The following is a 16,662-nucleotide window of genomic DNA, read 5'->3' on the forward strand; positions in this document are numbered from 1 at the left end:
CCATCACTGAATTATTCCCCCTTTGCCTTTCTGGCATGTAAATGGAATCTGTTTCTCTGCTTTGCTGATTAGATAACAAAACAGACTGTAATGAAAACTAAAAAGCTAAAGGCTATTAGTTAGAGCTGGTTGAAATCTTTCCAATTAATATTTCAACAGGGTTCAATCTAAGATCCCCTTTCATGAAATATTCAAACAATATAAATTTTCAAAAGGATATATTGTGTAAGTATTCTAGGAAAAAAGATTCTTAAAGACTTGGAAAAAAAAAATCTAACATCTTCCTTTTTTTCTTCCTAATCTCTTCTTTTTTTTTTCTTTTCTTTCTTTCTAATTCAATTTCCTTTCTATTCCTGCTAGAAAATACATTTAAAATGTGCAACATCTTATCTGCTGATTACTGAAGGTAAAAAACCACATAAAGCGGCCTCTGAGTTGACAAAAAAGGAGTGAAAACTGTTCTGCCATATGGTTTACCTTCTTTTCTTAATTCTTTGCCTCTCAGAGGAAAAAAAATATTTAAAATCAAAGCTTTTTTTCTCCTCAAAACAGTTACGCTTAGACAGTGTAAAAATATAATTAATTTTCTCATGAAGAATTGCAATATTCCCAATGAAGTTTTGAAGTTCCCAGAGTTTTGAAGAAAAATCCTGTCTTCTTTTTTAATAAGAAATTCACACACACAAAAAGATATCGCTGGTGTTGGCCGCCTCTGCTGTTCACTGTAACTCAGAAACTCCATACAGCACAGAGGAAGATTTGCATGAGGACAACCCTTCCTTTCCAAAGACAAGGATCCAGTGACCACAGGTTTACACCCAAGCCTCTGCCTGGATCCTTGCCTCCATCCATTGGCTTATGTTGAGTAATCAAAGAAGCCTCATTTGGGTCTTAGTGAGCTAAAATGTGCTAGCTAGCCTAGTGCAGGTGCAAGGAAATCTCTGAAAGTGTGTAATCTTGATTACTCCCAGTGGGTTTTCTCAGTTTGGAGATCTCTCCTTGTTTTAGCCAAGATGTTGCAGTTTATACTTTAAGGTTGGATTGCACTAAATTGAGACTCAACTTCATTTTAAGGCAGCTGAGCTTCCGAAATCTGATTTTATCTGAGGCTATTCCTGAACCACGAGACTCGTCTGAGTGTTCTGAGCTGTAGACAAATTCAGATCCAGTGTCAGTCCTTAAATGCATGGCTAAATTGATCTTTGAGAATAGAAAACCTAAGCTAATGTTTCAGTTATTCAGCACAAGAAAAAAAAAGAAAAAGCAAACTTATTTCTGATGCTGACATGGAAGCCTGTCCTTGGTGTACTTTCTTGGATCCAAGGCCTATGCATGGGTATGGAATTAGGTGCCAGCTGACAGAGGACTGGAGCATCTGACTTAGTTCCCTTTGAAGCAAATCTGATAAACACATAAACTACCCGGAGAAAAAAAAAACAGCACATGGTAAATAGAGAAACAAATTCTCTTCAAAACAAATTGCTAACACAGACACTGGCTGAAAGACATGTAGACATATTGGGTACAACTGTTCTTTTTCCTGATGAGTTTTATGAACAAATGCTTTCCTTGGAAATTGCTACAGGTACAGCATAATAGCTCCAGCCCTGCCTTCTTTGGTCACAGAGACTGGTACTGTGGCATTCTTGTGAACATAGAGTATGGAATAACCACATGCTGGTGTACAAAGCTTTGATTATACATAATTGAAACCAACATACATTACAAGCCATTGTACCCCCTTGTAAGCAGTGACTCGGGTAGTGTAGAAGGAAATAAGGAGAGGTTCTCTGGGACATCTCCACTGTTTTGTATATTTTAGGCAACACTGTGTTAACTGCTGTTATTGAAGATAATTCCTAGCAAACACCTATGACAAATAATAACTCTCATTTTTTGAGCAGAAACAAGTCACCATCTATAGACCAACCAATGTCAGGTACCTGGAATTCTGTAAGGCCTTTGACATGGTGCCACAGGACATCATTATTTCTGAAATTGCATAGACATGGATTTGAAGGGAGGACTGTTCGATGGATAAGGAACTGGCTGGCTGGATGCATCCAGATATTGTGATCAGTGGCTCTATATCTCTATATCCAGGCGGCAGTCAGTGACAAGTAGTGTTTGTCAGGGCTCTGTCTTGAGACCAGTGCCCTTTAATATCTTTAGCAGTGACATAGACAGTGGGATCAGATTCATTCTCAACAAGTTTGCAGATGACACCAAGATGATATGCGCAGCTGACACAAGAGAAGAACAGGACATGATCCAGAGGGACTTGGACAAGCTCCAGAAGTGGGCCCACAAGAACCTCACAAGTTCAACAAGGCCAAGTGCAAGGTACTGCACCTGGATCAGGGCAACACCAGCCTGGGAGAAGAAGTCATAGAGAGCCACTCTGCCGAGAAGGACTTGGGGGTTCTGCTAAATGAGAGATTGGACATGACCCCACAGCCCAGAAGGTCAACTGCATCCTGGGCTGCATCAAAATCTGTGTGGCCAGCAGTTCAAGGGACGTGATTCTGTCCCTCTGCTCTGCCCTCATGATACCCCACCTGGAGTGCTGCATCCAGCTCTGGGGCCTCCAATATAAGAAGGGCATAAACCTGTCAGAGCACATCCAGAGGAGGCCACAAAGGTGGCTGGAACACCTCTCCTATGGAGACAGGCTGAGACCATTGGAGTTCTTCAGCCTGGAGAAGAGAAGGCTCTGGTGAGACCTCATTGAGGTCTTTCAGTACTTAAAGGGGGATTATAAAAAAGAGGAATAGAGGCTTCTTTCCATGGCAAGATAGTGATAAAACAAGGCAGAATATTTTTAAACCAAAAGAGGAGTGATTTAGATTAAGTATTAGGAAAAAATTCTTTACTCAGAGGGTCTTGAGGCACTGGAACAGGTGGGCCCAAGAAGTTGTGGATACCCCATCCCTGGAAGTGTTCCAGGACAGGTTGGATGGGGCCCTGAACAACCCGACCTGTGGTGGGGAGGCAGGAACTAGACAATCTTGAAGGTTCTTTTCAACCCAAATCATTCTATAATTCCATGATTTCTCATGGAAGCTTTGCAGACACATCTAACCACGGCTGCTCCATGAATCCCAGATGTGTAAGATTTTGTAAAATTTAAGATTACCCCAGCACCTTCATACACTTCTGGAAGATGACAAAAAATCAGTGCATTTGGATGCACATGCAAACCAACCGTAGAGTGATTGCTGCTTATTGCCACATCTCGTACTGAGGAGACATCTACGAGGTGTTGTAGACTCCTCTGTTAAAGCTCCAATACCCAACTGCATCACAAAATGAGAGCTTTCAAAGAGCACCAGATGACATCCATTCCTCTCTCTAGGATTATCTTTGCTGTTACACTGTAAATATGTTCTGCCTGTGATTAGCATGAACCTGTCTTAATGTGTCTTCTTGTTATAAACAAGATGTTTCTCTGTGTATGATCTAAAGCACAAAATATAGGCCAACTGTTTCAGAAGCATATTCATCATATTCATTACTTCACACTGGGAATTGTCACAGTAACATATTAAATACAGTCAGACTGAAATAATAGCTACTCTAAGGGTTCCATTGGGTTATCAATCAAATGCAGGTGGACCAATTAATATTATGCAAACTCAGTATCTTGCCTGAAGAATTTCTAGTAGCTAGGGTCAAAACAGAAAATGACTCCCAGGAAATAAGGGATAATTAGATTAAAAAGACTCAGAATCTCCCAAGGAAAGATTGTAAATGTCAATTTAATATACAGTGTCATAGCAAGCTCCAAAAATTTTTTTTCAAAAAATATTTAGGACTTCAAAAGAGCCCAGCAAAGACATGTGTTTGCTAGACATTGTAAAGACATTGTGTGATATGCAAAAAAAAAAAAAAAAAGGAGGTCCAACACACTCATGCAACTACACAGTTTAAAAATCATGTAACATATAATTCATATACTTTTTTTCAGAGCCTAATAAAAACAAAAAGTCTGACCTCTATTATTACATCTTCCTTTTCTGTTATCAAATTCTGTACATGCTACCTAATAAGTTTAACTAAAAACACAGCATAAAAAGTGAACTTCTTCCTTCAAGACAAGTTGAACAATAAAGGATCATCTTTCTAACATTTCCTAACATGAGCAGGTCTTCAGATGAACAAATACCCTTGGGATCCTTTATAGCACTAGTGAAGAGAAACACATTTTATATGTAATTCACCTTGGCCACCTTAGGAAGTAAATTAAGTCCAAAACTTGTCTCTACTCTGTCATTTATGACAGAGTCATTAGCTCAAACCATGCTCAAAGTGAGATAATTTCCATCAACTGTGTCACCAGATGCTCAAAAGAATTGTATGAAGCCTTGAAAAACCATGTCTTAAAACACAAAGCATTAAGTATTCCTTTTATGTAGAAAAAATACTTTACATCTCTTGACCTGATTTCAGCAGGTGATTATTTGCTCTGCTAGCTCTGAGATGTAGGAATAGTAGCCACAAGACCACAGAGTCATAGAATGATTTGGGTTCTTAAAGAAGATATCTTAAAGATCATCTCATTCCAACCTCGCTGCCATGGAGGCACTAGACCAGGCTGCTCAGAGCTCCATCCAACCTGTTCTTGAACACTCCCAGTGATGGAGTATCCAGAGCTCCCCTGGGCAACCTGTTCCAGTGCCTCACCACCCTCACAGTAAAGAATTTCTTGCTAAAAAATAATCTAAATCTCTCTTCTCTAAGTATAAAGATGTTGCCCCTTGTCCTATCAGTTGCTTGATAGGATATATCAATAATCTCTCCATGAAGCAAAAATTAGAAATAAGCCACCTTCTTGAGTACAGCATTACAAATATGAACCAGACCTGGTAACATAAAATGAAAACTTTAGCATATGCTCTAGTAACTAGAAGGAGAAACTTCTCCCAGAGTGGCTCCCAAGCCAGTTGATCTACTCACCGGTGAGTCCTATTTGATACTTGCTCGTGATGCCATGTTTACTTGCATATGCTCACTTGCCCCAGTTGCTGACCCCACACGAGACTAACGACAAGAGCTTTAACTCCAGCTGCTGGTGCTCAGACCCCCATTCACACATTACAGAATCATAGAATATGCTGAGTTGGAAGGGACCCACTAGGATCATTGAGTCCAACTCTCAGATGATCTCAGGATCATCCCTAAGAGTCACGCTATGTGCCTCAGATTATCATCCAAATGCTTCTTGAACTCTGTCAGGCTGTGACCACTTCCCTGGGGAGCCTATTCCAATGGCCAACCACCCTCAGGGTGAAGAACCTTTTCCTAATATTTAACCTAAACTTCCCCGACACAACTTCAGTCCATTCCCTCAGGTCCTATCACTGGTCACCACAGAGAAGAGATCAGTGTCTGACCCTTCTCTTCCTGTCACAAGGAAGTTGTAACTGCAATGAGGTCTCCCCTCAGTCTCCTCTTGTTGTACATAACATAAATTGAAATGACACCATGTGCCTGTGACAGTGCTAAAAGCACTCACAAATAGCAAAACTTTGCACAGACTATTCAAAACTAGACAGTAAAATGTCTACTCTTACTATATTAGTGAAACAACGGCAAGTGAAGAACAGCTAATTGAAATTGCCTCTTATATGTGTTTAATTCCCAGACAGATGGAGTGTTAGATGCCTAATAAGGTGAATTACTTAAAATGAATAATTATTTTACTAAATCTAACCACAGCCTGGTGAATTCAACACAGGCTATGATTACCTTTACAACTGGGTAACACTGTGGCTAATCTACCAAATGAATTAGCTGCTCAAGCCTTCCACCAGAGCTGTAAGAAATGAGCCCGTGCTATCAGTCAGCAGCTGCACCACTGAGTGGGCTGGCTGCCTTTTCCCCACCTTCCCTGTGAATCCACGTTCCTCTTCTGCTGCTCAGCACAACAATAAAGCCCATCTATTCACAGAGAGTAAATCTGAGATCTGCATGCACAGAGGTGATAAATTTACTTAAGAAAGAGGAGTAAGGCAAGCTCAATAATCCCCTGCTTGACTAATTTTTTTCAAGTAGAGCCTGTTTCTCTAGTGTGCATAGAGGAAATAGAAAACCTATTCCCTATGAAAATCACTCAATAAAACATCCTATTTGTTGTGCCTATATCTCACCCTGCAGCACAGGAAAAGAAAAATTTATGGATGTGTAGACCTCAGTATCCTAATCAAAGAGCCTCTTGAAATGCTGCAGCTTTGCCCTTCACTTCCCTCTACTGCAGCAAACATTCCCATAACAACATGACACAGCTGCTGTAAGGTGTGCTCAGCTGCTAGGCTAAGTGTCTCTCTAGTAATGATAGTGAAAATAGCCAGCAATGCATGCTGCAAAAACTCAACCCAAGAAGGCTATGGCCTGATGTTCTGATGATGCCAATGTACTGGCTGTGATATTCCTTTGGGGATCCACCAGCTAGATTCCACAGTCCAGCAGAAGATAATCTAATAAAACTTTAGTCTCTTCTCAATCAGTTTTATAAATTATTTCCTTAAAGGATTCTGAGGTGTATGCACTCATTTTAGCTACATGTCACAGTGGGTGGATTCCCATCTAGACTCTTCAGGGCTCTAGCGGTTCAATTTATTCCCAGTAACCATAATGCTGCTCTTGAATTTTCATCTATTGTCACAGATTTGCTTTTTCTTTGTCTAGGTTTGTAGTGCTCTAATACCACAGTCAACATTCCTCTTAATGCTTTGTTCTATTAATAAGAATAACCCTCTTTCATGGTCCCTTTTAATGCTTTACTTCTGGTATTAGTAACATGCAAATACTGAGCTGAAGATTATTGTGCTGTATTTTTGCTGGCTGTTTTCCTGAGAAATGTATTCTATTTATGGCACATGCTGACACAGCTGGTTCCAATTTTCTTTCTCATGCATAGCAATTTGGGGAAGCCTGCCATACTGCCACATGTGAAAGCAATCATTACAGCATTTTTTTTCATAGAGCAGTCCAGCCTATGGACCCTTTCCACTGCCTGGGGAGACGATCCTTTTTTCACTTGCCAGTTTGTCCTCAGCTTCCTTAGCAGATGTCCCTAGACCCATCTCTGGGGTCATGGCCAAGGATAATATGGAGAGGGAGACAATACTTCTGCCTACAGGCTTGTTCTCCACCCACTATTCTGGAATAGGAGTGTCCACACATGGAGTTAATCAGGGGTGAGTCCCTATGCAGACAAGCCCTCACACTAAACACACCACTGCGAAGGATGCTGAGGCTTCTAACCACATCCTGGGTACTAGATTTGTATCACAGATTCCCTCAGCACTGTGCCTTTGTACTTCAATCTATACCTGAGCCTTCAATCTTAGCAAATATCAAAGAGCACATATCTGGAGCTCTGCTATAAACTTAAAGACCTTTTGCAATGATTACAAATGTGATAGCTGTCATACTTCACCTGTATATTTTAAAAGCCTTTGAAAGTAATTAATTCATATCCATCATACTACTGTAGAGCAGGTTATCAAAATGTCTTACACTGCAAATGTTTCACACCTATGTTCAATCAGTGTATTTTTATATCAGAAAAAACATGCCTTATTTTTCTCTTTCTAGCTGAGCTGACACAACACTGAGGGTTTTGTGTGTTGCGCCTTTTTTTTTTTTTTTTTTTTTTTTTTGTGGGAAGACGTGAGGAGTGATTGGGAAAATGATTCAATGTGATGACCCTCTGAATTCCTGTGGAACTCCATGTCAAAAGCATACTTTTTTCTACTTTCCCATTTTTGGTCAAAATTAAAGGCAAAGATTCCACTTACTGTTGTGTAAAACTGGAGCAGCTCCACCAAAACCATGGGTATTACACCAGATTTATGCTGCTCTGAAGGCAGACTTTGGACAGCAGACTTTGTGGTCAGTGCTTGGCTATAAAGTCTTTTGACTTTGGAGTTTAGAAATCATGTCTCCCAGAATTCTTTTCAGATGAAATTCAGAAGTCACTTCAACAATGCTGCATTTTTCTTAAAATAAAAATCTGTATTTTGATTACTAAGCAAATGCAAATGTAATCTTACAAGTACAAATTATAATAGGACCACAGTAAGAAACCAGCAAATCTGAATTACTTTCATTTGCTCCTCTGTGTTTGCCTAGGGTTGCTATCAGATGGCCCCAATTTCTTCTGGTGAGGCAAAGGGTGGCACAAAAGTTTGAGTATAAGAGGGAGTGTAATGTCTTATCCTGAACAGGCTGGATACCTGGCACCTATTTAAAGTGACCAGAATTGAGAACATCATGTACAACATCTTTAACTACATTTACAGTCCTGGTACCAACTGTAGGAAAAGCAACAAGTAATGTTATATGAGGGTAATAAGTCATCCAACCATCTTTTCCAGATGCTGCTGGAGGCAATATCATGCCTAAGGACAAAAGCATCCTAAGGACTGCAGTCTGGCTGCTGCTGTTCTGTGCACAATCATCACAAAGTGTTCCATGTAAGTAGCATTGGAGCATTGTACAATGACTGACACAGTGGAAGGAGCTGTATGTGTTGTTACTTTTACTTTTTGTGGTGCTCAGATAGGATAGGATAATTATGAATCCCATTTGTTTTTTTAAACTTCACAAATAGGAACTTGCCTGTAGCTCCATTTCTGCTACTGTGAGAGTCAGCATTTAATTCTAAATTTTTGAGCTGCCAAAAGCAGTCCAGAGTTTATTTATACATTTCTCTCACTCTTGCCCCCTCTCTCACACACAGGCAGTCCAAGATGCTGTGATAGACTTGCAGGCAGTTTGGATAGTTACTGGAAATCACCAGCTACTTTCATTTTAATCTCAAGTCTCAAAAAAATGCAACAAAACAGTGTGAGCTGAACTTTATCTTATCACAAGCTATGAAAAATCTCCAGATGCCAGTGCAGTCTGGAGACATGAAGTTTCATAAGAGCCTGAGCTGTTTAGCATAAGCTGCGTCTGGAAGTTTTGCTGTTACGCCAGTCAGTCCCCTCTAGTATCCTGATATGCAATAACACCCTGCCAATGGATATGACAGGAGTCGAACGAATGATGGGAAAGATTGGAAAATATCGCAAATGGGAAAAATGCCTTAGTTCTATTGAATATGCACCACCGGGTCCACACTGACTTCAGTATTTAGGAATGGAAGAGTGCAGGAAGAGGGAAAGAGCAGTAATGCCTGTTGTGAAATGTCCCGTCTCCATTCAGCAATCACCTCTACTGTTAGGTAATAAATACGTTATCAAAGACTCAGAGCAAACCAGATACTGAGCTAGGCAACTAGCAAGAGCGTGAGTCAAATTTTGCTTGTTCATATAAATTGATTTGATCGGTCTTTTATTCTCCATATTTTCTAACACAGATACTATATTTGAGCCTTGACGTAGGCCCTTCTATCCAACATTCAGGAATTTAAAAGTACAGGATGTATTTTCAGGGAGACATATGACTAAGTGGTTAACATTTTAGTTGTCTGTGCTGAAAATTTACTTTTTAGAAATCACAGAGAATATCATCATGTGGTGCAAACTAAGCTTTGTGGGATCCTATTCTAAATGATGGATATTGTCTTAGATTCTTGCTGCACTTCCAGGCTCCATGCAGCTGACATCTCCACTATGGAAACAGCTAGTTTCCACGTTTATTTTAATCTGAGGTGTTGCTGTATGGCCCCACAATTTCAATTTCTTTGCTGTGAACTCAGCTTACTTCACTATTTCTTTTTTCTCTCTGGGGAAATCTACATTCACATCCAACATGTGTCACTTGTTGACTTCTTGGGAACAAAGGCTGATTTCATTACAATTTCCAGCCACGTGTCAAGCTGCTAGTCAACTTGTGCATGTCTCCTACCCACACCTCATTTTTCTTTTTGTGAGAGTGACCTGTTCTGTACTTCACCACAGGCAGTGGGGTAAATCCTTTGCCTGCAACTAACACAGCTTCAGCTCATGCCCTTCTTTCCCAGGGATATGCTGCCAGGGCAGCTCCACAGAGAATGCCATGGCCCCAATAAGTATGAAGCAGTCTGTGCCTCTGGGCAAGGTGAGTGTGAAGCATCCTGCCTTAGCTGGTTTATGATTTTTGCTGATGGCAGACTTGGAGGAAATTGGCTGAACAGTAAAGCCTGAATAAAAAAAAAAAAAAAAAAAAAAAAAAGGAAAGTCCATCATTCGTTTCAGTTTTGTTTGCAAGGTGTGAGAAGCACCTTCAAAGCCTCATTAGGATACAATTCTAAGTGTTTGCTCTTGCTTCAGAAGCAGATCTGTGTGCTGCAAATCATGCCAATTTAGTTGAGTGAGCTCACTGCCACAAAATCCATTTCACAAACCCTTGGATTTCCTTCATGCTTTCTGATTCCTCTCAGGGGCAATATAACTGCCTCTTATCATTATTTAGACACAGTGATGACAAATGCTACGTAAAAGATCATGGAATCATAGAATGGTTTGAGTTGGAAAGGACCTTAAAGATCATCTAGTTCCAATGCTGCTGCCATGGGCAGAGACACATTTCACTAGAACATGCTGCTCAAAGCCCCATCCAACCAGGTTCTGAATGCTTCCAGCAATGGGACATCCACAACTTCTCTAGGCAACCTGTTCCAGTGCCTCATCACCCTCTGAGGACAGAATTTCTTTCTAATGTCTAATCTAAACCTATTTCTTCTGTTAAAACCCATTCTTCCTTGTCCTGTCACTACATGCTCTTGTAAATAGTCTCTGTCTGTCTTATAGGCTCCCTTCAGGTACTGGAAGGCCACAGTTAGGTCACCCCAAAGCTTTCTTTTCTTCAGACTGAAAAATCCCGATGCTCTCAGTCTTTACTCATAGGAGAGGTGCTCTATCCCTCTAATAAACTTGGTGACTCCCTCTACTTCAACATGACTGTGTCCTTCCTGTCCTTCCCAAAGCTGGATGAAGCCTCCAGGTGGGATCTCACTAGAGCAGAGTAGAGGGCACAATCACCTCCCTTGAGCTTCTGCCCACGCAGATGCAGCCCAGGATACAATTGGATTTCTGGGCTGTGAGAGCACATTGTTGGGTCATGTCCAGCCTCTCATCCACCAGCAATCCCAAGTCTTTCTCAGCAGGGCTGCTCTTGATCTGTTAATCCTCCTAGCCTTTTTTAATACTGGAGTTTGCCCCAACCCAGGGCAACCTTGAACTTGGTTTTGTCAAACCTCATTAGATTCCCATGGGCCCACTTCTCCAGCTTGTCTAGGTCCCTCTGGATGGCATCCCATCCTTCAGGTGTGTCAACTGTACCACTCAGCTCTGGGTCATCAGCAAATTTACTGAGGGTGCACTTGATCCCTTTGTCTGTGTCATTGATGAAGACATTAAATGACACTGTTCCCACTACAGACCCCAGAGGGACACAACCTGTCACTGATGTCCATTGGCACTCTGAGGGCAACTGTCTAACCAATTCCTTACCCAATGACCAATCCAGCCATCAAATCCATCTCTCTCCAATTTGGAGAGAAGGATATTGTGGGGGACTGTGTCAAAGGCCTCACAGAAGTCCAGATAAATGACATCTGTAGCCCTCCCCTTGTCTCCTGATATAGTCACTCCATCATAGAAGGCCACTGGGTTGGTCAGGCAGGACTTGCCCTTGGTGAAGCCGTGCTGGCTGTCTCAAATCATCTCCCTGTCCTCCGTGTGCCTTAGCATATGTCTAGGAGGATCTATTCCATGATTTTCCCAGGCACAGAGGTCACACATCAGTAGACCCCATCCATTGGAGAGATTGGGAAAGAGAAGTTACTATGGATGGCAGGAGTTTAGGAAACACCGCACAGATGATCAATATGATCAAATGATGTTCCATTTATTATTTAAATGAGTTAGCTTTTATACAGTCGGTTCTTTCTGGGCACGTGATTACAACAAAGTGATTGGATAGTTCAGTCTGTGCAGGCATCTCATGCCTTCGGTTCATTGGTTCTGATGCTCTGTCCACGCATCCTGACATCATTCATGTGGCCCAAAGTCCCTCCCATTGATCCGCCTTTAGGGACTTTCCCGGGGCTTTCCAGTTTTCTCTTCATCTCCAGTTTCCCACAACTTTCAAATATAAACACACAGTGTTCTCATAACTTACAACTATAAACATGCAGTTTTCACACAGCTAACAACTATAAACACACAGAGTTTCACACAGTTTGCAAGTATAAACTATTAACAACCTCCAAAGTTATGTTAAGTGAGGCCTATTGCTCCTTAGAGCTGCGAATATGGATTGTTCATAATGTGTCCATTTTCCTGCAAATACTCCACAAGTTACCACTGAATAATAAGTCAAAAAAAGTTTTTAGTACCTCAGCCTTCTTGTCATCTGTCGTTACTAGTTTTCCAGCTTTGTTTATTGGGGCGGTACCTTCTTTTTCCTTCCTTTTCTGGAAAAGGCCTGGTCAAGGCAGAGTAAGATGGTCAGGGCGAAAAGAATAGCATTTTCTCTCACATAACTTTCCTGATGTTCTTTCCTCAGTATCTAGGTGTTTGGATGTGAAGGTTAAAGTACTGGGTGTGCATCCTACCCCTTAATCACCCCAAGGCCCAAAATGGCAGCTTAACCTCCTCCTAGCACTTCATAAATGGGTCTCACACTCCCAGGAACGTTCCAAGGTCTCACCAGCAAGGGCTGAAGCTTGTGGACTTCATGATTGACTGCGAAGTTGATTTGTTGTTTAAATTATGCTGCAATCTGAGAGATGCTGACCCTGTCAGAACCTAATTATAGTTCTCATTTCCCTCTATTATGATAACATGGATACCAAAAAAAATCACAGTTTGACAGTTATCAGCCGGGACATGCTTCTATACCACTGTCTCCAAATTTCACGCATGTGTGCTTTTAACTGTGACTTTTTTCGGTTACTTTTTGGTGCTTGCCATTTTTCCTGACATTTTTCTGCTGGTATAATTCTTCCTGTTTACACTTGAGGCATTCTGTTATCTCTGCACTGGTGACAGGATACAGCCATTCAGGTCAGCCAGTGTTGATTTCTTTTTAGGACACAAACTTTTCAAAGCATTCAACCTACCATCTTGACCCTGCAAAATTCTAATGTGAGTAAGAGAATCAGGAGTACAAGATGATAAGTGGTCATTGAAGAAGAGATGGATATCCTGGAAGGATTCTCAAGCAAAAAACACATGCAGGGTCTAGAGATGCTCAGGTGGCTGGGCTGCAGCCAGGACATAGCCAGGCTATGCTGCACTGTGCAGGGTGTGACACCGGACAAACTGCATCCTCAGCCTCCCTGCATCCCAGCCCCAGCACACCCTCAGCTTATTGCATCCTTGGGCTTACTTCATCCCAATGCCAAGGACAGCAGCATGGCTCACAAACAGGTATTCCACTGAGTCCTGGGTGGGAATCCCAAACAAACTGCTTGAGAGCTGCCAATGGCTTAGGAGACAGCTGTAGCCCTTTCTTGTTCCAGCAGAAGGGCTTCCTATATTATCTGCTCAGTCCCAGAAAACAGAGATAAATCTTTATCTTAGATATAGCAGATGCTGGGTTCATTGGGTCATAAATAGAGCCAAATTCAGAAAGATGCACAGGTTAATGGGCAATGTGAACTGGATTTCCTTTCAGATTATATCTTCTTTGCATGGTCTGGGCTTTTAAGCTCTTCTCCTCTGGGACACTGGATGATTTAATTAGAAGATTCACTTTGACTCAATATCTCATTTGTCTTTTGCAGGTAGCACAATAAATGACAGCTCTGTGAGTCACAGCACAACTGATGCTCTGCCTTCCACCTTGCTTGTCAGTCAGATGCACAAGAGCACATCTGTCTCCACTGTCTAGAGTTGGTCATTGCTCCCAGGGCAGCCTGGCTCCAGGAGTGTGAGCAAGAGCCAAGCAACTGATGCAGAAACAACACCAAGTAGGAAACAAGTAATTTCCATGCCACTAGAAATGCATGTGCAGAGATCAATCATGTGTAACCTGCAATTGTGCTTGTGAATAAATATTTCAGCTACTGTTCTTAATATGAGTTTATTTCTGGCAGTGGCCCTGTGATGGACAGTGGTGTCATTGGAACTGAGCTTAGTATTCAAGCTCAGTTGAAAAATGACAGCAGTGTGTCTTTTCTGCCAATTTTAATATGAGCTCAGCAGTCGAGCAAGGCATTCTGTACAGATACTATGTTTGGGGAGTGGAGGGATTATTTTGCAGAGCAAGTCAGACAATTGGGATTAGCTAGTGAGGCATCTCTATCAGCAAACACATTTTGTCTTACAGGGACTTAGCAATGGATAAATCACTTGAATTCACGTTTTTGTGAATTTCTGTATCTCCATTGTCCAGCCATGAGCTACCTGCTTTGAGGGTGACGCACCCTCTGAATGCATTCAACAAGCATTTAGACAAATAGTGCTGTCCTATAAGATCGTGAATGGACTCAGATGACTGAAAATACAGAAGTACCATATAGACTGGGACTGGAAAGCTGCAAATCAGAAGAGATATTATAGACATTGATAAGTTCATGAATACTATGAAGAGATTTGGGATTAGACTGTTTTCTTTTTCAGTATCTTGGGTTATTTTCTCACATCACAGGAACTTACTTATGCAAAAAAATTACATATGTTTAAGAAGCAACTAAACAGAATTGTGGCAGAAAAAGCCACCATAGATACTAGGAGCATATGAACAAATATTATGTATGCCTCCTCTCTTGATTTACATGTTGGGTATGTATCCAATAATGGCCACTGGTGGACACAGGATAATGAGGTAGATGGACCACTGCACCATTGTATTTGTGCTTAATTAGACACTACTGCTTTTGGCCTGTGCTTGGCCCACCCACCTGTGAGAGTCTGTTCTTTTCCTGCCGAGTTATGAGAAAACAAGCACTGATAAAGAGAACTTCATCCTTGAAGGGAGCATCTTGTATAAACTGAAATTAATTAGGGCCTCACTATTGGCCAACATCCCTCCAAGGGCATTTGAGGGCGAAAGTGAGGAGGAGGAGGATGAAGTAAGACCCCAGACTCATTTAGAAAAGACCCCCAATGTGCAGCATGCAGGCGCAAGGAAATTCCAATGTACACAAGCATGTGCAGAAAGGGTACCATTTACATAATGAGGGGAGGGACCGAAGGCCTCTAGCTGGGTGGTCCTGGCCACACCTGCCCAGGTAGGCATCATAGGTTACTTGTATAAAAGCAGATAGCTCTTGCTATCTGGATGTAAGCTTCACATGGGGGACAATGTTACCTCTGCAGGGACATGTGCTATCATGAGAGCCTGCCGATGCTCTGAGATGCAGCTTCTGCTATGGGGAATTCTAGGCATTTTAGGGTCAGTATGTATGACAATCTCGTAGGTAACACCTGAGTGAGTGGGGAGTAGTACTGAGGGTTTATTTTCCTCCTCTTTCCTCTCTCTCGGTTACTCATTTTGTTGGCCCCTCCTTCATAATAAATATTGTTTTGTTGAGCTTTCGGTGGTGTACTGGTTTCAGTTTCAGCATTCTCTTGGCTACAACCATTATGCTTCTTGTTACATCTACCTTCTTAAATTGTTGCTGGAATTATCCCAGTCTTCATAGTATGTGAATCATATGTGGACTCGGTGTGCACAGGCCATCTTAATAAATTGGTGATAACATGGAAGAAATGTCACTATTTTTTACATTATCCATGGGAAATACACACTCAAGTGTCTTAAAACTGTCACCCAAGTGAAAAATTTTTAAAATATGCTTAGTATCTGCCACATACAACACATTTTTCTGTAAATGAGTCTGTCTATTTAGAATGAAATGGGTCTAGAGTAAGAAAGGCTTTATGAATCATAGAAATAACATGACTTCAGAGGAATACTAACATCCAAATGGCACCTTCTGCTTTGTCAATTTGTGTAATGCTTGTAAATGGATACATCACTTTGTCTTGATAAGGACTAAGTGCAAGTAATGGATTAAGTGCATTACTGGGCGTAATTAAAATAGTCCCAGATGTAGAGAGATGCATGCAAGATTGTGGACTACCCAACAACAGCCAAAAAGGCAGATCATGACCTGACTTTTAAGTGTAGTGAGACAGCATATGGTTTACAGTGGAGTTTTGAAGGCATAATCACTATTGACATTTTCTTGAATGTCAAGGAAGTATCTCTCAGCATCATTCAGTGTATGAATATTTCAGTCTTCCTGGATTAGCGTCTTAACTTTACTGGTGACAAGTGTGTCACAGTAAGCGATCTTTTCCTCATTTTAAGAAATTCAGACATTATATCCTAGAGATGAAATGACAGAAATAATTTAAAAGCATTTTACAATGCTGTTACCTGGTTTACCGGTTTTAATTTATGATCTATGGAATATTTCTATGAAATTCTCAAGCTGCAACAGAAAAGCAAGCCAACTGTCAACAGGCTTATATTCTTTCTAAATGAACAGTATATTTCCATGCAGTGGAAAAGACCTGTGAGATCTGCAGATGAAAAAATCAAATAGAATCAATTTGTGCCATTTCAAACAGAACATTCTTAACACCTAATTTTCTCTGAAAGCAGCCCCAGTTTTGTAAAAGGGGATGATAAGGAGGATCACCCAAATGATTGGGAGAGATTTAAGGCCTGGGGGGACTTGTATGGGGCCTGAAGGACTTAATAATTCATGGA

The sequence above is a fragment of the Lepidothrix coronata genome, unplaced genomic scaffold (assembly GCF_001604755.1).
Source record: "Lepidothrix coronata isolate B3197 unplaced genomic scaffold, Lepidothrix_coronata-1.0 Scaffold31, whole genome shotgun sequence".
NCBI classification, from domain to species: domain Eukaryota; kingdom Metazoa; phylum Chordata; class Aves; order Passeriformes; family Pipridae; genus Lepidothrix; species Lepidothrix coronata.